Below are 23,279 nucleotides of genomic sequence, written 5' to 3'. Positions count from 1 at the left end.
ATTTTGAAGTTTAGACTTCTAGCATTGAGTAGCATTACCTTCAGATTTTGCATGCTTGTACCTGTTATGGTGGTGGTTTTGTTTTTTGAACTTTGCCTAAAAAAGGCACTATAGGGGTGGCAAGAGCCTTAGCCAGTAACCTGAATCCCAGAGGCGACAGGTGCAGACCATCTCTGGCAAAGCATCGTGGTCTGTCAATCATGTTGTCCCAGGCAGACAGATACTGGATCCCCTTTGAATGACACCAGAAGCTTAGACAATTGTTGAAGTCAATCATTTTGTCCTTATATTGTGGTATCATTCTGGGCAAAGGCAGGATGCTACTCAGGGCTAGGGTTATACCTGCCTGGGCCACATGATCCGAGAGCTCTTCCATGTGGCTTTTCATGTAGTCCAGGGAGGTACGTCTTAAGTCATTCACTCCAACATGGACAATGACAGAGTCATATTTGTACTTGTTGTGGGGTCACTTGAGTGCATGCATTATGTGGTGGATCCTGGCACCCGACAGGCAGCTGACTGTAATTTTCTCCTTGTTCAACCTGGTGAGAGGGACATCAGTGTGCCGGACTATAGAGTCACCTATGACTAAAGTGTTAGGTACATTGTCTTGCCTTAGGGGATGTTGCTGGGTGGCACACAGGTGTTTTGAACTATGTGACACTTTGGTTGTGATTGGTGTTTGTTTGCGTTTCAGCTTCAGAGGTCCTTGTTGCTTGGGCAGGTTACAGTTAAGGGCCTCTGCATATGTGGATTTAGTGTTGCTCTATGTGGGTGTTGGTGGTGTGGGTTTAGAAGGGATATGTGTTGCTTGAGGTGTAGTGTGGGTGTTAACCTTCTCCTCTTGACTATCTAGCACAATCTTGGGTGGAGAGAGCTTTGCTTCCATTTTGGCTATGTAAGTGCATCGCTCACAGGTTGTGGTGTTGGGTGGTAGGAGGAGAGGGTTGTCTGTGTACATGAGGCAATTGCTGCATTGCCCCAGTATGTCCAGATTCACCAGGTGGACAGGAGAAATCACTGGAAGCTGACCCTTGGACATGCCTGGTTTGATGCTCTTATTTATTTATTTATTTTTTTTGTAAAGTACAGGAGCTGTTTTCCCTTACCTTAGCAAGGTACTTTGCAATTATGGGCTGTTTAGTGCCTACTATTAATTTCTCCTTATTAACAAGGAGAGTTGAGTGTTTGTATCAATTTAAGGCTTCCTAGTGCTTTCCAGCAGGTATTACAGAAAGTGCTAGTCAAAGGGATGCTTAAAAGTAAGATGAAAAAAAATGCACACTGCAGTGTGCACTAGAGAAGGTAGACATGAAAGTAGGTAACTTAAGTTTAACCTGTTTAAAAAGTTAAGGTCTTCTCACATCTCATTTAGGTAGTTCATGGATTTGTCCATGTTCTGACCCAGGTTCAGCAATATAACACAATATTCCACTGTACTTTTGTGCCACCCTGTGACTGCAATTGTTTATTCAAGTCTTTCATGTAAAAGCCTAGTCTAGCCTAGCCTAGTCTTTACATCTAAATGAATTCCACTGCACTTGTGTCAACAACGTTTTTACTGTATTAAGCACATTTCCCTGTCTGTTTTTCCTTCCATGAAATGGTATTCCTTTTATGTGTTATGACAATGTATTTTGTATTGTATTAAGATCATATGTGCATATTTAAATTTTTTTTTTGAAATGTATTAAGTTAAGCTCCTATCCTGAGCTGCTACAACATGCATGTCAATGTTTTTTACGTCATAATTTGTATCTCAGTGGTTTTGTACAGCCTTAAGTTGAGCTTCTTTTTCCAGAATATTGTTATGTATATCTTGATTTTATATACTATTATTAGTCATACTGAAACTTTTCTCCCTGGGCCTCTACTGAAAATGGACAGCCTATCTAGACAGTCTCTCCTGGTAAACAAATGTAAAATAAATAAATAAATAAATAAACAATTTAACAAATAAATAACTTGTATAGTCATTCACATTAAGAAAAAAAGTAGCCAGTGAATGTTTAGAAGGACAAATGTGGTCAAGAAGTGCAAGTCAGAGTTAAACATATCCATGGTCATATGTATCAGAAAGGCAGTGCATGAATACTGGAAAAGCAACTGTATACATATGTGCGTAAACTGAAAGCAAAAAAGGAACACCTGGACATTCTGCTGATACAAGTACTGAAAGTGAATACAATAACAGTTGTGAAGTAGCACGCATGTTTTGAATGGTAGGAAGTGAGACAAAACAAAAAGAACACATCCAAAATCATTGTGCAGTGTACTCTACAAGGATATGGCACAGAAACAGAACTGACACATTTATTAAAATATTGATTTTGTTTCACCAAAAATTGTTATAGATTTATAAAATATAACAGATGAGGAAGTATATACATGAGAGATGAGGGACATGTCTGGAAACCTTTACTTAACATGGAAATCTTGCCAGATACAAATCAAGTGGAGTCAGTCCATTAGCAATGTCTGTATGTGCGTGTATGTACTGTATGTTAGTGTATGACTATGAACATGATATAAAAAAAATGCGATAGCAAGAACTCTAATGAGAATTACCTCCTAGCAGAAGTAATCACAATACTGTTGAAATATGTCTACAGAAATGAGCATTGTGCAAACAATCCTAATACCTGGATTACAACCTACCTCACAGACAATTGCAAAATTAGCATCAGGTTACTAGTGAAAACCGATGAGTGTATGTACAGCCATTATAAACCTGTCAATTACACTGTTGTTGTCTTCTGCTCACTGACCCTGACCTCCGTTGCACAGTAGTCAGCAGTGCCATGCAGCAGAAAACAAAATGTCAGTGTTTTTGCTTGCAAAACAAGACATGAAAATACATACTCCCAAACAGTGATAACAGAGAGTTTTATCCTAACTGTAGCACAATGAAAAGTGCAATACATACAGCATTTTAGAGGGCATTCTCTTAAGGAAGTACACCAATCCGGGATGGGGATTGACAACCTATCCAAAAAACATTACAAAGTATCAGCTATTACGTTTTATTAATCCATTCCATTATTTCACCTCTGTCCTCATTGTTTTTTTATATTTCTTTCTTCACACTAATACATAGTAGATAATGCAGGATATGAACACATGACTATTTCATTCAAATAGTCTGTAGACTTGTGAAATTACTGCTAATGCTACAGAATAAGTCCTAACACTGTTGTGAGAAGGAAGACACAAAATAGAAACATGAGCATTGTGTATGAATGTATAAGGGCTACCTAAAAAGTAGTGTATAATAAGGGATCATAGCACACATCCTGTGACACTATTACCACTATATACCATGTCACACATAAAGATGTGTCAGATAACCAATTCTTGTCTGTTATCATTTTATTCAGAAAAAAATAATAAACATTACACAGTACTGTATTTGAACATCTGCAATTGAACATCTGCAATGTACATAAATATCCTGTAGACTCATGTACTATATGATGCCACCACACAATAAAATCATATCATTGTTGCAGAAGACACACACACACACACACACACACACACACACACACACACACACACACACACACACACACACACACACACACACTCTTGAAGGGATATCTTTAGCATTATGGTGGATTGAATAAGGCTTCCATAAAAGTGTGTGAAAAACATTGTCCTTTCTCTATCCTATTGCAAATGCTTTGATTAAAGGAAGTTGTAACCATCCCTTCCCATTAGCATTCATTTACACAATCAATAGTTATACTTTGCCATATTTGAAAACCTAACTATCCAAGTCCATTTTCAACAGATACAATAGAACTGTGCATTAACTACTTATCCCACAAAAAATATCCTGAGGTTTCAGAAAGCACACATTTGAAGGGGTGTCTTCATCATTGTGTTTACTTGGTTACAGCTCTCCTAAAATGGAGTTTGAGGGATGAAAACCCATAACCATGTAAGTGCTCACACAAGTATGAGTTATCCATATCACATCTGTTGAGTAATCCAGTCATATCTGTCAGTATTGTCTTACATGCAGACAGTACCTGTACATCACCAGATTTGAACACCTGCCCATCTAACTTCCCATTCTGTAGAACTGAGTATTAATTGCTGATGCTACAGAAGATGTCATAGCAAACATGTCAAAGAGCACATACCGGAGGAGATTATTCTAGCAGTGATTGTGTGTATCAATATGGCTTACCTGAAAGGATGGTGGAGGGATCAAAATCATGTAGCCAAATCAGTGTTACACCGAGGGTGAATAATCAGGTCTATATTATAACATTGAAGTCTTAAAACTTCGAATGTTATAATATTGACCCCAATTCAGAGAATGCTTGAAATAGTGAAGTTGCTGAACACTGAATATTTTCCTAGGGAAAGTAATCGGTGGGCCATTTCTGCAGCTTTGCTTTTTCCTCAACTGTGGTGCAAAGGTGATGGACTGGGTTAAGGTAAGTGTGCGAACGGACTGAGGTAAGGTGAGTGTGTGATAGTTAGGGACCTTAGGGATAGGGAGCGGGAAAGATGAGTGTGCAGTAGTGAGGGACCTTAGGGCTATGGAGTGGGTAAGGTGAGTGTTTGATAGTTAGGGACCTTAAGGTTAGGGAGTGGGTAAGATGAGTGTACATTAGTTAGGGACCTTAGGGTTAGGGAGCGGGTAAGGTGGGTGTGCATTAGTTTGGGACCTTAGGGTTAGGGAGCTGGTAAGATGAGTGTGTGTTAGTTAGGGACCATAGGGTTAGGGTTGGGTTAAGGTAAGTGGATAGCTAGTAGTGTATGTACAGTTTAATGTAGGGTTCTGTGAAGTGTATATGTGTGGCTTATGTATTTTGGTGTGCTTGTGCTGTGTTTGTGTATTCTTGGAACAGCAAATTTTTTCCCTTGGAAATATTTGCTGTTCTGAGCGTTCGAGTATATCACATTCCGAGATTCAAAGGTCAAGCTTATGGTGTTCAACATTTTGGAATTTCGATAATGTGATATAGACCTGAATAATCCACATGACATCTTTTGATTAAGCTGCTCCTACATATCATCCTTCTGTTAAAAAAAACACAGTGCTTATACACTGCTAGATTGGAATGCCTACTTATCCATGTCTACACTACACAGAGGTGTGTATTAACTGCAATTGCCACAGGAGAAGTCTTAGTACAAGTATTAGACTGCTTGCATTTGAAAGGATGACTTAAGCAGTGTGTTGCAATGCATATGTTTGACCTAGAAGGGAGTGCAAGAGTTGAGAGAACCCCACCCCTTTGTAAATGTTAGCACTTAATGGAAGTGTACCTAACAGATCTGTTGGATATGCAAGTCCTTCACATCATGATATTCCTGAACACTCAGCCTTGTTAGGCATTGTTGGATTCAAACACTTGCCTATCTAAATACACACTCTATGGGTTGCATGCACAACAGGAAAACTCATTATGTATCAGACAGCACATATTTGAACAAATGACTTCAGCAGTGTATTGCACTATATATGTTTGACCTAAAAGGCTATGCAAAGAGTTGGAGTGCCCTTTCCTTATGAAAATTATATCACTCAGTGTAATTGTACAGACCAGATCTGTTGGATAACACAGTCCTTCATGTTACCATATTCAAACACACTCATACTAGTAAAACTTTGGTGGATTAGAATACCTGGCTATCTAAGTCCACACTCTATAGAACTGTTTATTAACTGCATTGAACCACAGAAGTCTTATTGCAAGAATCTGGCAACGTATATTTGATGGGATGACTTCAACAGTGTATTGCAACACATATGTTTGACCTAAAATGAAGTTCAACAATTGAAGAACCCTCTCCCTGTGCAATTGTTACCACTCAGTGGAAGTGTACAGAAAAAATCTCTTTGATAAACCACTCCTTTGTTTCTCTACATTCAGATACATGCATACTAATTAGACATTGCTGGATTCGAACACCCACCTATCTATGTTTCACTCTACAGAGCCATGTACTAATTGTACTTAGAACTGCCAGCCAGCACATAGTTGAACTTTGGAGGAAATATGTTTGTGAGAATGAGCAGTGCAGTCTGACAGACAGCAGACAACAGATGTGTTGATTACAACTCACAACACACTGTAACAACAAGTCATACATCACATAACCCATATTCATTGTTGTGTTGGGAATTATATATATTTGTGTCACACTGAAGTGCACTGAACAGTAATGGAATGGGTGATAAACATAGCTGTCAAGTAGTGGAGTGCCACCTATGCATTCCTGATTGTTTATACCAGATCATCACATACACATCATCTTGTGTTTATATATGGGTCATTGACAAGCCTCTGTAATGTGTGTACACTGTGCAAGATAATTACAAGTCCTACATGCAAAACATTTAACACTGGACTCAATAATACTACTCTGCATTTATGTTTGTAATTCCACCACTTCACTGGAACACTCTTGAAAGGGCAATGTGAAATACTGCCACACTCATTCACATATGGATGTACACAGATTGAATTACAATGGGCCTCATATCTGGAATAAAATAAGATAATAACCCATATACTAGTAATGGACGATATTGACGTTACATTCATTGTGTCATTGTCATTTACTGAAGAGTACTGTTAGTATGCTCATTTGCATTTTTTTTCCTGAGTTTTTTAACTTAGGATGAGAATTAGCAGTGTCTTGTCCTGGTCAATGACAAGCATCATGCAAATGATGAGTGCAGACATATAACATATTGGTGTTTCTAGCCTATTTCTGGCCATGTGTCTTGTGTGCACATCTATTTGGCAACATATATTTTTTAAACTGTTTACAGGATAGTGCAGAAAACAGGGAGCACACACAGGGTAGGATACTGGTAGAGTTATTAAGGAATGAGAAAGACGGTGGTGGGATGCTAACATATATAAGCAGTACTTCACAAGATAAAATGTTATGGTAAATAAAATCTTTCACAAATACTGGACACAATGTTGAATTGGAACACCTACCAATTATATTTAGCATTCACTAGACCAGTACATTTCCTGAACACATCACTAAGTCATATTTCAGCTAGCAGCAATCACTCAGTTGAATGGGCCATGACAAATATATGGAGGAAAATAAATATGTGTATATTAGACTTCCCAACAGTAGTGATGATTGAAACAGTTCATGTTTTGTACATCAAACTCAGGAGCCTAACTGTTCCACATATTAATGTCAGTATTGCTTTCTGTCAGGGTACTATGCCTGTTAGCATGAGAAGTAATATATGAGTGCAGGCACAGGCAAAACCTCTTCAGTTTTTACCACAGGATTTGAAATGCCAGTAACTGGCATATGACTATACATGAGTATAGGTAGTAGTGCTAACTAATGCCAAGCTTTACACAAATGCCACATACATATATGACCGTGTGTGCTGTGTGTGAATCTATTGTCTGATCACATTAAGGGGTGAAATGGGTACAGCAGGACAGTGTTAAAATGTGAAGCAAGCAGAGGGTAGGACACAAAGGAAGTTACTAAAGAATGTGCAGGACTTTGGTGGGAAAGCACTATAGCTATCCACTTCACAAGCTAGCAATATAATTCTATACTTAGTTTGAGAAAAGTGGATATTCACATCATAAAGAATGTGTGACAGTAACCTAATAAGGTTGTGCAATCAACTGAACTCAATCAAATGTATCATATACACACATACACATGTGAAGTGGAAAGCTATAAATGAGCTCTCTCTCTCCCTCCCTCTCTCTCTCTCTCTCTATATATATATATATATATATATATATATATATTCATGGGATAGATGGTCTTTTCATTTTTTTAACAAAGAGGAATAATGGGGATGGTATTTAGGAATACAAGGGTTAGTAATGCAGGTTAGGTTAGGTTAGGTAGCAAGCGCAGACTACAGGACATACATATCAGACACAGATGTGAGGAACACAAGAGGTTAGTGAAACCATGATTGGGGATAGGTATGAGACTTTGGAAGCACATCACTGCCCAGTATGAATACAGTGGAACTCTAGTCTCCATCTTCTGAACTATTATCACTGTCTTCTGTTGCAGACTAGCATGAGGACATCTGAGACAGTGCTAGAAGGGGCAGCAATTTGGCTATTCACTCCGGGACTCATTCAATTCAGCTGATGTGGACCTGAAGCGCCTTTCCATGATCTCCTACACCAGACCTGTCAGCTTCTAGCAGGTGGCATAGTTGTCATCTCCAATGACACTAATCCTGGTGGGTACAAGTGCACCACTCCCTGAGTTACAGCTACCAGATGCAGGATGTTTAGGTAGAGCAGGAATTGTAGGGCTAATGCTTCAAGTTGCAACCAAGACGTGCATGGTACCTTTTCTAACTGTGGTGAGAACACCACAGCCACTTTTTTTTTTCAAAACAGGTTTATTGTTTTAACATATAAGAGAAATATCATAACAATTTTATACAAGTAATTAAAAATAGGTATTATTATAATATTCAACAAAACAACTAAAGTATTTACAAAGACATCCACTGCAATTAGATCAATTAATTAAACTAAAATACCGTGCTATTGAAATTAGAATTTTTTTAACAAATTTTGTAAATTATCCCATACAATATAATATGATGTTTTTCTAGTTGTTCTCATTCTAATTGTGCTTATTTCCATATGGCACATTATATTCATAACATTTTTAAATTCATTGAACGAAGGAGGTGTATCTGAAATCCAATTTCTAGTTATTATTTTCCTGGCCACTGCTAGGATAGACCATAACAAGGGAAGCTTAATCTTTTAACACATTGAGGTACAGGTGTGTTGAATAATATAAGAGACTTAGAAATAATAAAATTATCTGTAAAAGAGCCTGCAAAATTCATTAATTGACTTCCAGTATTCTTTCAACTTCATACAGTCATAAAACATATGAGCTCAGTCAGCATTAATTTCTACATTACATCTCTTACATAGATTATCTTTATTATTTATTTTATTCATCATCAAAGGTGTATAAAAAGATCTATGTAAAATTTCCATGTATAAAGTCTCCAGACAATGGAAGATGTAGTTCTATAAGCAGATTCCAATATATATTGTTTATCTTGTTGAGTTGGTGGGTCCCCATTAATAGAGGTGAAATAATTCCAGTATGAATCTACACTGTAAAAAGTTTCTTGTCTGATAATTTTATGTATATATGAAAGTTTACCTTTATCAGAAACTTTATGCTGTAAATTTAATATCAAGTAATCAATCAGTTTTGGAATAGATTCTTTAACTGTTATAGACATTAGATCTATTCTATCAATGAGATGTTGTCTAAAGATCTGAACCTCTAACCAGCAAGTTTCTCTTAGATCAAATTCTTGTTTTAAGAAATCTAGATTTTTAAATTTATTATCAGATATCAGCTGATACCAGTACTTTAGATCATTATCTATAGCTAAATGAGCTCCTTCAGAAGTAGATGACATAAGCATACCCTGAGTATACATTATAGGGAATACAATAAAATTCCATTCCCTATACTTAGGGTGCATGAATATAAAGTTACGATAACTAATAATAATATTTAATGGGTAACAAACCATATGTTTAGGTGTAATAGGTGAAGTACAAAATTCCTTTAGCAACCACAACATGGAGTTATTTACAATCATATTTTTATGTGTTAAGGAGATTTTCATGAAGTGCATACTAATTAGCTCCCAATAATCTTTCCATTTTGCGATATATGACTGATCTATTAATAAAGTGATAACTTTTATAATAGAAGAGATAATATATAAATTAAAGTCTGGAAAAGAAATACCCCCTTGAGACCAGCAATTAGTATGTTTCTTTAATGCAATCCTAGGTCTATTAGGTGCCCATAAGAAATTTAACATTAGTGTATTCAGTTTCTTGATAATTATTTTTGTAGGTGAAAGTATTATTGATTGTATTAAGTATAAAATCTTGGGGAATATTATCATTTTAATAATTGTAAGTCTCTCCTCCATAGTAAAAAACGTATTATTCCAGGTATTAAAAAGATTTTGTATATTAAGAAAACAGGTATTATAGTTATTATATATAATAGATTTAATATCTTTAGATAGTATTATACCTAAATAAGTTATCTGACCTGAATTGGGTACATATTTAGTAAAATCACTAATGAGAATATTTTTCGTGTATATATAGGTAGTATTTTAGTTTTTCTTCATTGAATATTAAACCAGAAATACTTTTAAAATTCATCATTTTATCAAATAAAGACTGCATAGAAGAATTAGATCCTGCTGATGTAATTAGAACATCATCTGCAAAAAGTTGAATTTTTGATGTTGTATTTTCGTCTATTTCAAAACCCTCTATGTCAGTACTGTTTCTAATCAAATTAGCCCAAGGCTCCATTACTAAAGTGAATAATAGAGGAGAAAGTGGACATCCTTGCTTTGTACCTTTAAGAATGGGTATTTTTTGTGAAACATATGTTCCTACCTTAATATAAGCCAGCGTTCCTTTGTATAAATGCTCAATTAAATTTACAAATGCATCAGAGAAGTTTGTGCATTTCAGTAAGGTAAACAGATAGTCCCAACTTACTGAATCAAATGCTGAACCTATATCAAGAATAATAAGTGTTAAATCTTTCTTTTGCCTATTTGCAAAATCAATTAATGTTAAAGTTCTTCTTATATTATCAAAAGTATTTCTATTTACAATGAAGCCCGTCTGATCTATATCTATAATGCCGGGGATGATTGTCTTCAATCTATCAGCAAAAATACTCATAAACATTTTATAATCAACATTAAGTAATGAGATGGGTCGATATGAAGAACATCTAGTTGGATCTTTATTAGGTTTTAAAATTGGTGAAATAAATGTATATTGCCAAGATGGGGGTTATTAACTCAGTTTGGGCCAAAATAAAACCTTATGTATTAATGAATATGTAGTTTTAGAAAGGATTTTATATATCTCTGGTATAATACCATCATTACCCGGTGCTTTGTTTGATTTAAGCTTATTTATTTGTGTAATAACTTCTGTATATGAAATACTCTTGTCCAATAGTTTAATCTGTTGTTTATTAAGCTTTTATTCATGTTTGTGGTTATAAACTCATTTATTTTATCTTTAGGTTCCATGTTAATGTTGTTATGGTTAATCTTGTGAAAGTGATTTCTAAATTCATCCAGTATTTCTGGTATACTAGAAACATTCTTCTTTTTCCTTAGAGAAAATATTTCTTTGATATGGTTTTGTTTATTCAATCTTTTGTTTTATTTTTAAGTCTATGTAAGTATTTGGGGCTTATTGAATAAGACAAAAACTTGTATTTCTCTAAAGTTATTTTAACTTTATGAGTTAAAATTTCTTTGTATTTCTCATTTAGTTTGTTTATTTCTTCAATAACTTTCTTGTCCATAATATTTTCTTTATTATTATGTTTATAAGAGTCTAATTTACTTTGAATATCTAACAATTCCTTATCCCAAGATTTCCTTTTATTATTATACCATCTGATACTTTGTCCATATAGATATGATTTTAAGGCATCCCAAACATAGACAATGGAGACTTCAGGAGTATTATTCATGTCTAGAAAATGTTGTACTTCTGAAAGTATATATTCTTTATAGTCTTTTAGCTGAGTTAAGTATGCTGGTATCCTTTTGATCTGAACATTATGAGTATTTTTATCATGAATTCAAAAACAATTGAGTTATGATCAGATATAGGACATGAAATGATTTTGGAATTAATTAAATCTGTTACCATCTGGTTAGAAATAAAGACCCTATCTATTTTTGAATAAGTTTTGTATCTGTTAGAAAAAAGGTGTATGGTAATGATTTTGAATCTATCTGATTATTAATATCATTCAAATGATAAGAATTAGCAAAATCATTTAAATGTTTTGCATTAGATGTAATTCTTCTTTTCCTTATAGTGGTAGTATCACTTTCATGTAGTATACAATTAAAATCACCAGTTAAAATAATATCCCTATAGAGAATGATATGATCTTATCAATATGATGTTTCACTGTATTAATACCAATTCCAGGTATCCAATATACATTAATTAAAGTGTAAGTCTTCCCATTAATTTGTATTGTAACCATACAAAACATTCCTTTGCCATCCTGAAAAGACTTAATGGTTTTAGGAATGGGCATACTTTTATTCCATAAAATAGCCACTCCTCTTTTTTTCTGAGTGTGCTCTGAACTAACCAATACTGTATACTTATTAGTGGCTAGTTTATCAATATCTTTTTTCAAGAGATGGGTTTCTTGCAGGAAGACTAGATTGGCCTTGTGTAAATTAATGTATCTTATTAGGCTTGCCCTTTTGCACGGATTATTCAATCCATTAATGTTTAAAGAAATTCCTTTTAAAGATGTCATTTGCATTTTTAAAACTCAAGAATCTTATGATTGAAATAACAAATAACAAGATAAATAATGTTACATCTCCTCTTTTAGGTGTACCTTTAAATATAGCTGTATTTATTAAATCTCTTATGGGATTTTGTATAGGATTCAATTTTGTTTGTAGTAACAATGAGTATACAAAATATATTGTGGATGTCAAAACTATATACATATAACAATGAACAAGTGAAAATAATGTAAGAATTAAACCTTGCATCCAGCCTGGAGTTGAAAACTCCAACTTAGAGTAGTATTTACTACTCAAATTAACCCCCTACCCTAAGCAGCAGTACCTCAGCTACCACCTTATCAATTTAATACTAGTTATATTTAACTGAGGTTAACAGTTTTCAATTCAATTATCTATCAAGACAAAACTACACATTTGGTAAAACAGCATCATATAAACTAAAATAAACTTTTTTTTTTTTTTTAAAAACTGTTCATACTACTATATAGATCTATGTAATATATAACACTTGTATTCAAATAGCATTCAAATAATCTTGATGTTAGAAATCAAGAGGAGAGAAAATTAGGTTCTAACATTCATTTAAATCAAAAACTTTGGCTAATATGATTCAGACATTACATATATTAAGATGCATCTATTTTCTGTCATGTGAATACTATTAACAGCTTCCAAAAAAAAAAAAAATCTTGAATTGTTTGTATATGAGCATTTACTTAAACTCATTATTGTCAATAGAATAAAATATTGTATTCATAAAAATTATTATAAATCATATTGCATAGTTATGCAAATTCTCAGAAACACTTGCATTATTAAAAAAAAAAAAAAAAAAAAAAGCCATCACACACATACACACAGACACACACACACACATACACACACACACATACACACACACACACACACACACACACACACACACACATATATATATATATATATATATATATATATATATATATATATATATATATATATATATATATATCTGATCTCACTGAGTTATGTCCTTGTTGAGCACTATCCTACTTGCTGTCCCTAGAATAAATCTGTCTGCTTCATAGAAAATAATGCACAGCAAACACATTTTAGTAACCATATTTTACAATCATGCTAACCTACTGCTTTAAAATATATCACATGACATTTCTTCCAGAATAGAATTATACAATTGTTTATGCTTGTCAATCAGATGAATTAAATGAATTATAATAAAGTATATGTTTGGAACAGAAGTTTTTAACACAGATTATTATGCTGCTGTTAAGTAGATTTTCAAAAACATTTAAATAAATGTTTCATTTTCTATGCCTTCTAAAATAAGACATTTACTTACTACAAGAAACTACATCATTTAAACTCATTATAACTGACATTTTATGAATAGAGTATTTTTCCTGAATCTGTGGTGTGTCAGTATGATAACTAGGTCAGAGGTTATACTAACTGCTTTCAGTTTCTCTGTGAGAATTCTGTGAGTTGAAGCTTTTGAAGTAGTTCATGGACACTGTGCATGAGACAGCCCACATCCCAGATTGTCTCCCTTAACATTTTGGCGAAACTTATTAAAACTTGTGGCAAACATTCATTTTGTCAATAGAGTAAAATATTGTATTCATAGAAATTATTATAAATCATATTGGATAGTTATGCAGATTCTCAGAAACACTTGCATTATTATATAAAAAAGCCATCACACTCACACACACACATACACATACATACACACACACACACACACACACACACACACACACACACATATATATATATATATATATATATATATATATATATATCTGATCTCACTGAGTTGTGTCTTTGTTGAGCACTATCCTACTTGCTGTCCCTAGAATAAATCTGTCTGCTTTATACAAAATAATGCACAGCAAACACATTTTAGTAACCAGATTTTACAATCATGCTAACTTACTGCTTTAAAATATATCACATGACATTTCTTCCAGAATAGAGTTATAAGATTATTTATGCTTGTCAATCAGATGAATTAAATGAGTTATAGTAAAGTATATGTTTGGAACACAAATTTTTAACACAGATTATTATGCTGCTGTTAAGTAGATATTCAAAAACATTTAAATAAATGTTTCATTTTCTATGCCTTCTAAAATAAGACATTTGCTTACTACAAGAAACTACACCATTTAGACTCATTATAACTGGCATATTTTATGAATAGAGTATTTTTCCTGAATCTGTGGTGTGTCAGTGTGATAACTATGTCAAAGGTTATACTAACTGCTTTCAGTTTCTCTGTGAGAATTCTGTGAGTTGAAGCTTTTGAAGTAGTTCATGGACACTGTGCATGAGACAGCCCACATCTCAGATTGTCTCTCTTAACATTTTGGCGGGAAACTTATTAAAAACTAGTGACAAACATTCATTTAGTAGTGTAAATGCATGTAAACATGACAAAACCTTCACAATGTATTCCACAGACCATTACAGCCTCTTACTTCTTTTCAGAAAGAGAAACAAATTGAATCACAGCTTGCCATTAAATCTTCAGATATTTTGACTGGTTATGAAACAAAACATTATAACTGATATATTTTATGAATAGAGTATTTTCCTGAATCTGTGGTGTGTCAGTGTGATAACTATGTCAAAGGATATACTAACTGCTTTCAGTTTCTCTGTGAGAATTCTGTGAGCTGAAGCTTCTGAAGTAACTCATGAACACTGTGCATGAGACAGCCCACATCTCAGATTGTCTCTCTTAACATTTTGGTGGGAAACTTATTAAAAACTAGTGACAAACATTCATTTAGCAGTGTAAATGCATCTAAACATGACAAAACCGTCACAATGTATTCCACAGATCATTACAGCCTCTATGTAAGTGAAATTAAGCCCAAAATTACCAACAAGCAATAAAACTCAACATTCTTCTCCCAACTCAATTTTCATACAAATCCTATTATTCACTGTGCCCACACAATCAAAAGCATTTCTATATATTAATAAAGAAAAGAAAAGAGAGAAGAAAATAAAAGGGAGTGAGGCAGAAATAAAAAAATGTAAGAGAAAGCTGTAAGAAGTATATACAATGGAATGTTACTGTTTATATTAATAGAGTTAAAAATAAAACATATTATTTACTCTTATTTAGTTCTGATTATTATTAGTTAAAGCATAACAGATTATTTACAAACAGGCATAAGCAGTATAATCAAGAAAGTATAATTAGAAATAGCATTTGAAGAACTTATAAAAACTTTTACAAGGAATAAATATGTTATTATTCTATTAATGATATTTCCATTACTGTTCTCTCCTGCCCTCCCCACCCTTTACCCACTACATAATCTAAATAGAATGTCATTGTTTAAACAAAGAAAATAATAAAAGGAGAAGGAAAAAAAGGTAAAGATAAAAAATGTATCAAATTACTAACCTTACTTCTTTTCAGAAAGAGAAACAAATTGAATCACAGCTTGCCATTAAATCTTCAGGTATTTTGACTGGTTATGAAACAAAACATTTCTTTGCACATAGAGAATAACTTTGATTAAATCTTTTCCAAAATATTTGTGGCTTTCTGGAAATGCAGGAACTATATTCAAAAAGATTAATAATGAACTAAAATGATGAGAGAGAAAAAAACATATAACAAATCATTTGTTTTTTAGTCTCTTCTTCTTCTCTGATGTCTTCCATGAAGCTTCAGTTGCCAATCTCTTTAATGAAGAACTAGCCCATTCCATTTCTTCTATTTTATCCAAAATCCTTTTTTCTTTGACAAACAGTAAAGCAGAGTCTAAATCATCGAAAACCTTAGGACCATCAGGAAGGAAGATTTTAAGCTTGGCAGGAAACAGAAGGTATGTTTTAAACTGTGCTTTTTAAGCTCCCTTATTAGTGGCAGAAAAACTTTTCTTTTAGCTATTACCATGGAAGAATAGTCATTGTCAAAATGCACAGTTGTCTCATTAATCTTAACAGGAGCTTTTGCCCAAGCAGATTTAAGAACCATCTCTTTATCAAAAGATGATAGAAATCTAACTATAACTGATCTAGGATATTTTTTGTTAGAGTTAGTATTAGCTATAGATCTATGTGCTCTTTTGATACCAAAAGAGAATGCTTCTGGTAAGTCTAAAGTTTTAGGGAGCCAAGTTGTTAAAAAAGAAGTAATATTGTTACCTTCAATATTTTCTGGCAGTCCAAAAATCCTAATGTTATTGCGCCTAGATCTATTTTCCAGGTCATCCAGCTTTGTTTGTAAATGTGTATTTTGTTTCAGCAGAAACTCAATGTTGATTTCCTCTTCTTGGATTCTATTTTCCATGTCATTCACAGCTTCTTCTATGCCTGTCATCTGGTTCTTCTGTTGTAGCAGGTCTGTATGTAACAGGTCTATTTGTTTTGTAGTTTTTTCTATGAAGGTGTCTATTTTAGTATCCATTTTATCCATTTTATCAGTAAGTTGCTGGATTATAATTATCAGAGACTGAAGTTCTTTCTTGATGCTGGATTCTTGAGAATTTGTCTTACTGGAACTCATTTCAGACTGATAAACTGACAGGAAAATTTCCACAGTGATTTCTGACAGGAATATTGTTAAGATTTCCTTTCTTTTTTAGATATAGTTCAAGAACTATATAAAACAAACATATTTAGAAAGAAAATTACTTCAAAAATTAATTTTTTAAGTAATTAATTCCTGTCAGTGTAATGAAATTGGTGGAGCTGAAGAAATCTGCTGCTATCCTGTGTTCATCCTTGGCCACGCCCCCACCACAGCCACTTTTGAAGGGATGTCAGTGCAAGTCCCTGTAGCTGGTCTACAACCTCATTTTGGTGGTTTGCTGCAGCAGGAGTGATAGTCCACATGTCATGAAAAATGAGAGAGCTAGAGGGTTAGGAAAACAGAGAAAATATCATAAATATCGTGTAATTGTAATATATCCTAATCAGTGCACTTTCCCACATTAATATTTATTGTCACACCCACATATGAATGCAAAACTACACACTTGTGTTGCATTACATTTAAAATGCAAAATGTGTGGCTAGAGGAAAGCTGATTTATACATTACATGTCATGAAATGTATATTTAAACTGAGTATAGTGTATAGTGAATTAATGGGGTTGTACTTTACTAATACATAGTATAAGTTCACTAATAAATAATATATGTTTACTAATAAACAGTGCAACTTCACTTTAGCTGTTGTATTTTACTGATAAACAGTATTGTACAGTATAAGTTCACTAATAAACAGTATAACCACTTTAGCTGTTGTATGTTACTAATAAACAGTATAAGTTCAGTAATAAACAGTACATGGCCTAAAGGGCTGGTGGTGACAAAGATGGTGAGGAGGAGAGATGTTATTGTGTGGAAGGAGAGTCCTCTTCCATCAAATGTTAGGGCAACTACCCTTCAGGGGTTATTCTATTTCTCTTTTCTGTCTCTTATCACAATTGAACCCCGCTTGAGGCTCAACACGTTTAATTTTCACTAGAAACCTATCTAATGATGCTTGTTTTGCCTGTGTTTCAAGATGCCTCTAAAGTTGGAAATTTTCTGTTCATTGAACCAATTAGCATTGTGGCTTGTTAGAGCTTTGTCAGTGTGATAGTTTTTCCACAAAATTTTGCACTTCCGCCCATTTTGTGCACATTTCCTTGATTAATGAACTGAGAACATTCTCCCTTACCTCCTCTTCACCTGAAGACAGTTCTTCAGGCACTATCTGTTGCTTCTCCCTCTGAAGCTTCTACAGCTCCTCCGTGCTGATCTCTACTTTATGCTCTTCAGCTCATGGGCTGGATCAGAGGAGTTGTGTTAGTGGGTAAGAACCTTACAGTGATGAAGTTAAACTCCTCCAACAAGGTGTCCTGCAAGCCTGGAGAGTGAGCTGAAGCATTGTCCAAAATAAGCAGAGCCTTTATAGGCAAATCTTTCTCCAGTAATTTTTTTTTTTTCACAGATGGGCCAAACACTTCCTTCATTCACTCCTTGAAGAAATATCTGGTGACTAAAGCTTTACTATTAGCCCTCCACGTCACATGTAACTTATTTTTTATCACATTATTTTTCCTTAAAACTCGTGGGTTTTCTCTGTGGTAGACAAGCAGAGGCTTCAATTTTAAATCCCCACTTGCATTCCCACACAAAAACAAAGTTAGCCTGTCCTTCACTGTTTTTTTGCCCTGGTAATGCCTTCTCCTTTCTAGTGATGTAAGTCCTGTTGGGCATTTTTTTTTTCGGAACAAGCCTGTCTTATCACAACTGAACACTTACTGGGCAATAAAACCCCTCAGCCTCTACATACGTCTTAACTTCTTGAACAAATTCCTTGGCTGCTTTTTTGTTGGCACTGGCTGCCTCTCCATGTTGCACCACACTATGTACGGCCTCTCCATGTCAGACCACACTATGTATGCCACTTCTCTATTTAAAGTTTTCAAACTACCCATGACAGTCTTTAAACACTTGACTAGTCTCAGCACTTGCTCCAGGCTTGTTTTTCAACAAATCAACATGCAACACTTTTTCTTTTTTACAAATGATGGCCAATGAAATAATATCACCAACTAGCTATTTTTCATTTAGTCAAATCAACAATTTTTCCACTTTCTCTAGTGTCTGTGATCTTTGTTTGGTCACAGATTTCACTCCTTTAGTAACATCATTTGCTTTGATGAACTCTTTATTTTTTATGATGGTGGAGCTGGTTGTTCTTGGAATTTGGTACTCTTTAGCAAGATCAGATACGTGGATACCACTCTCATAGTTCTCTATTATCTCTTTTTTCTGCTCTGTCATGGTTCTAACTAATTTTCTATTCTGTTGGCTGTTATCACTACCCTTCATAGGACCTATGATTATACAGTACTGTACTTCTTTGGACAAAGAGTAGAGCAACAATTAAAAAAAAAACACAAGAAAGTGACAGCAGACCTATTCCAGTAAGTGCAACGAGTGCCAAACAAACAATAAGTACCAAGACGAAATTTTGAAGCTGATGAGTACCAAGGTACCATGGAAATCCATTGTTGCAAAAGCTAGTCATCCAGATATATAAAGCTTGCATATGTACTGGAGAGATACTCATGTATTAATTCTGTCAAACATTCATGGATTGCTACCCAGAAAGTTGATAAAACTCATTTTACAATCAATACTGTTATGAAATGGCAAACAGTCATACCTGTACCTGTACTTTCCTATGTGCCTCTCTGCAATGTTGCAGTCTATTCCTATGTGCCTTACCACTTCCTTAAATCTCTGTATAATCTTCACAAAAGAAAAAAAAATGGAATAAAAAACTATGAACACCTATGTCTGTTGGAAAGTCACGATTATTGTACTACACGTTTAGGCTACTATACGTACACAGATTAGGTCGTTATGGGTCTGAAAATATTCTTCCTATAATCAAATGGGGCCCTGTTTCACCTTTTCAAGTTATTTCTCCAAGTGACAGCCTTGGCTAAGCTATTCCAGGCCTCAGTCTTGTACTTTGGCCCAGTGTAGTAACCCTGCAGAAGCCTTTGACAATGTTTAAAAGGAGCCCAGCAAAAGTTGAAATACTTAGGATCAACAGTTCAGAGTAATGGCAAGTGTAGAAGAGAGGTGAAGAAGAGAGTATAGGCAGGATGAAGTGGATGGACAAGAGTGTCAGAAGTGATTTGTGACAGACACGTACCAGTAAGAGTTAAATGGAAGGTCTACAAGAGGGTAGTGAGACCAGCTATATTATATGGGTTGGAGACAGTGGCATTGACAAAAAGGCAGGAGTCAGAGCTGGATGTGGCAGAGTTAAAGATGTTAAGATTTGCACTTGGTGTGTTGAGGGTGGACAGGATTAGGAATAAGTATATTAGAGAGTCAGCCCAGGTTGGACAGTTTGGAAAAAAAAACAGAGAGGTGAGATTACATTGGTTTGAGGAGGGATGCTCGGTATATTGGGAAAAGGATGCCAAGGATGAAGCTACCAGGTAAGAGGAAAAGAGGAAAGCCTAACTTAAGTTTATGGATGTGGTGAGAGAAGACTCACAGGTGGTTGCTGTGACAGAGAAAGACGCAGAGGACAGGAAGGAATGGAAACAGATGATCCATTGTGGCAACCCCTAACGGGAACAGCCGAAAGAAAAAGAAGAAGTTATACCACAATTTGTCAAGCTTTGTCCAGACAGTTTGTCTGAAGAGGTTGACAGATATGGGGGGTTGCTAGGATGTTTGCCAAATGTGCAGATGCATGCAGGAATCTACAGCAATAAGTGAAATCTGTCCCTTCCTAGAGAAAATAACAGTAGAGAATTTTTTTTATCAAACAGATTAAATTTGACCATAGGTGCGCGAGTTTGTCCATTGCTTAACTATTCATACTGTACCTTAAATAGCACAAGAAGATAAATAGGAAGATACATACAGTTCAAGCAGTACTACTGTAGTGTAGTGGTCACAGTGTTTGCTTTGTGAGCAGTCATTCCCAGTTTGATTCTCACTGTAGTAAATTCAATTTTCCATGTGAAATCCCTTTATGAACATTTATTCTGCTGTATAACCTACTAAATAATATATATTTGTGAACTGGAGTACTGCATTAAGTGCAGATGTGAGGTGTCATTGTAATAACATGGTAAAATCCACATATAAACACAAGTGCTCCATAGAGTATATGTACACATGAATCAGGGATATGAAATGAAGGTATAATGTGTAATGAATGATAAATCCATAGAGTGTCCAAATTTACCACTTTCCCAAGAACAATGTTTCATTTCTGTCTAAATTAGTGTGGGGGTAAGTGGGAGTAAGCAGTGTTTAGCAGTAGTAAGTGGTTTTAAGCCCATTTGCGTGGGGGTAAGCAATGCACACACAGGTTAAGCAATTATGAACCTAACTCCCTGTAGGCATATTTAACCAGAAGTTAGCATTACTTACCATCATGCAAGCCTGTGCAAACCCACTTGCAACTGCTTAAAAGTGCCTTAATCACTCTGTATCCAACAGCCACTGTTCTGCCCAGCAACAAAATAAACAGCCATTGTAGGTCTTGAACCCAGGACCCTGTACACTATAGTCTCAGCAGTTAACAAGTAAGCCATCACAGGAGTACATACAATTGAGGTATCCCCAAACAGACCCTCACTACAGCAAAATCTGAATTTACATGTGAAAGGAATCTATATACAGTTTTATGTTGTATAACCTACTACATAACATACATATGTGAAATGGAGTACTGCATTAAGTCCAGATGTGAGGTGCCATTGTAATAAAGAGGTGAAATCCCCCAATAATCACAAGGACCCCATACAGTGTGCGTACACATGAATCATGTATACTAAACACATATATAACATGTAATGAATGATAAATCAATACAAAACAGCAAATAGTGTGCACATTTAAAATTAAGCAACACTAAGCATTGCACATCCCTGCTTACTAGGTGTAAGCAATGTGTAGGCCAGCTAAATCAATCTGCCCATTGGTATATCACTTTAAGCAATGCCAACCTTAGGTAAGCATGTTTGCCCATAGCTTAGTATTTTTAAAACTGGCCAATCACGGCAAAGTGTTGGAAATCAGTCCTATTTAAACCCCATTGGCAGGAATACATCTCATAACTGGTTGCAACTTCTTCCTGTAGGTACTATGGCTGGCGTGGGAGAAGGATCGCACTTCTGGGCACAGTGCTGAGGCATCCAAGAGTCCAAAGTCATGGCAGAACTCCTTGTTAAACATAATTTACAGAGACTGTTGCAGGGCCAGTACCAGGGTTTCCAATATAAAGTGGAAGCCTGGGACCGTCTCACCCATGACCTCACCAGTGCACTGGCATCCCTCAAACTGGTGAGCAGGTTAGGCATTACTGTGCCAACCTGAAACGGAGGAAGAGGGAGCTCTTGGATCAGTGGATCCAAGAAGCTAGGCAGTTGGGTGATGTACTAGCCATGTATAAGTACCCATCCTACTACCTGTTCAATAATTGCCAGCTCATGTATATTATGGATAGGTATGGCTAAATATTCCTCTTATGTCTTTGACAGTGACAGATGAGTGAGCTGTGAATCAGGAAGCCCATGTTTGTAGGCTGCAGAGGCTGAGTCATGAGGCAGGTTAGTAATAATCTTGCATATACTGTCATAAGAAATAAATCTAAAAGTAGTAGAAAGTTAATTGCCAGTATAAAACCTATATTGTGTATAGCATGTACTGAATAAAGATGACAATATGGCAGGAAGAGTCTCATATAGGTTGTATGTAAATAAAAGGGTAATAGCCTGGCAATAAAGGTCTAACTACTGGACTGCTTGTGTTTGCTCTGGTATCATATGGTAATGTACTGTTGCAATCTCTTAATAGTACTGCTGTATTAAGCACTGTTACCCACACTGTGCTGCATAAAAATGTGAAGGAATGTCTGTATACGACTGTTATAATCACAAGGTCATATTGTACAACTGAGAGAGACATAGACAGAAAACACTAAAAAGATAAACAACATAATACAAATAGCACACTCAGCTGAGATGTGAAGTGTTGTATTTTTAGCATACACAGCCATGGTTTGAATCCTGGGAGTGGTAGTAAGCTGTATGCAGAATCATACCCCATAACTGTACAGATATTGTCAGAAAGTCCAGATAATTGGCATAATTCCCCTGCCTGTCACCCTGTCCCCCTGGCAAGTCAGTGGGATGATCCCAGAAGTTTAGGCAGAAAATAATGACAAATAACTGATTGTTAGACATCATAACTGTTAGAAATATATGTATAAGAACAAACCTGTCACTCTAGCAACTCAACAAATTGTTATGAGAGTAATAAGAAAGGTATGTCCCATCTCCACCCCAATTTTGTGAAGCTATGACCAGAGTGTTTGCAGAAACAGAGTGAGATGTATGTGCATAATCATG

Source organism: Protopterus annectens, chromosome 1.part1 (assembly GCF_019279795.1).
Source record: "Protopterus annectens isolate FY-2018-M chromosome 1.part1, PAN1.0, whole genome shotgun sequence".
In the NCBI taxonomy this organism is placed as follows: domain Eukaryota; kingdom Metazoa; phylum Chordata; order Ceratodontiformes; family Protopteridae; genus Protopterus; species Protopterus annectens.
This window is presented reverse-complemented; position numbering follows the sequence as displayed.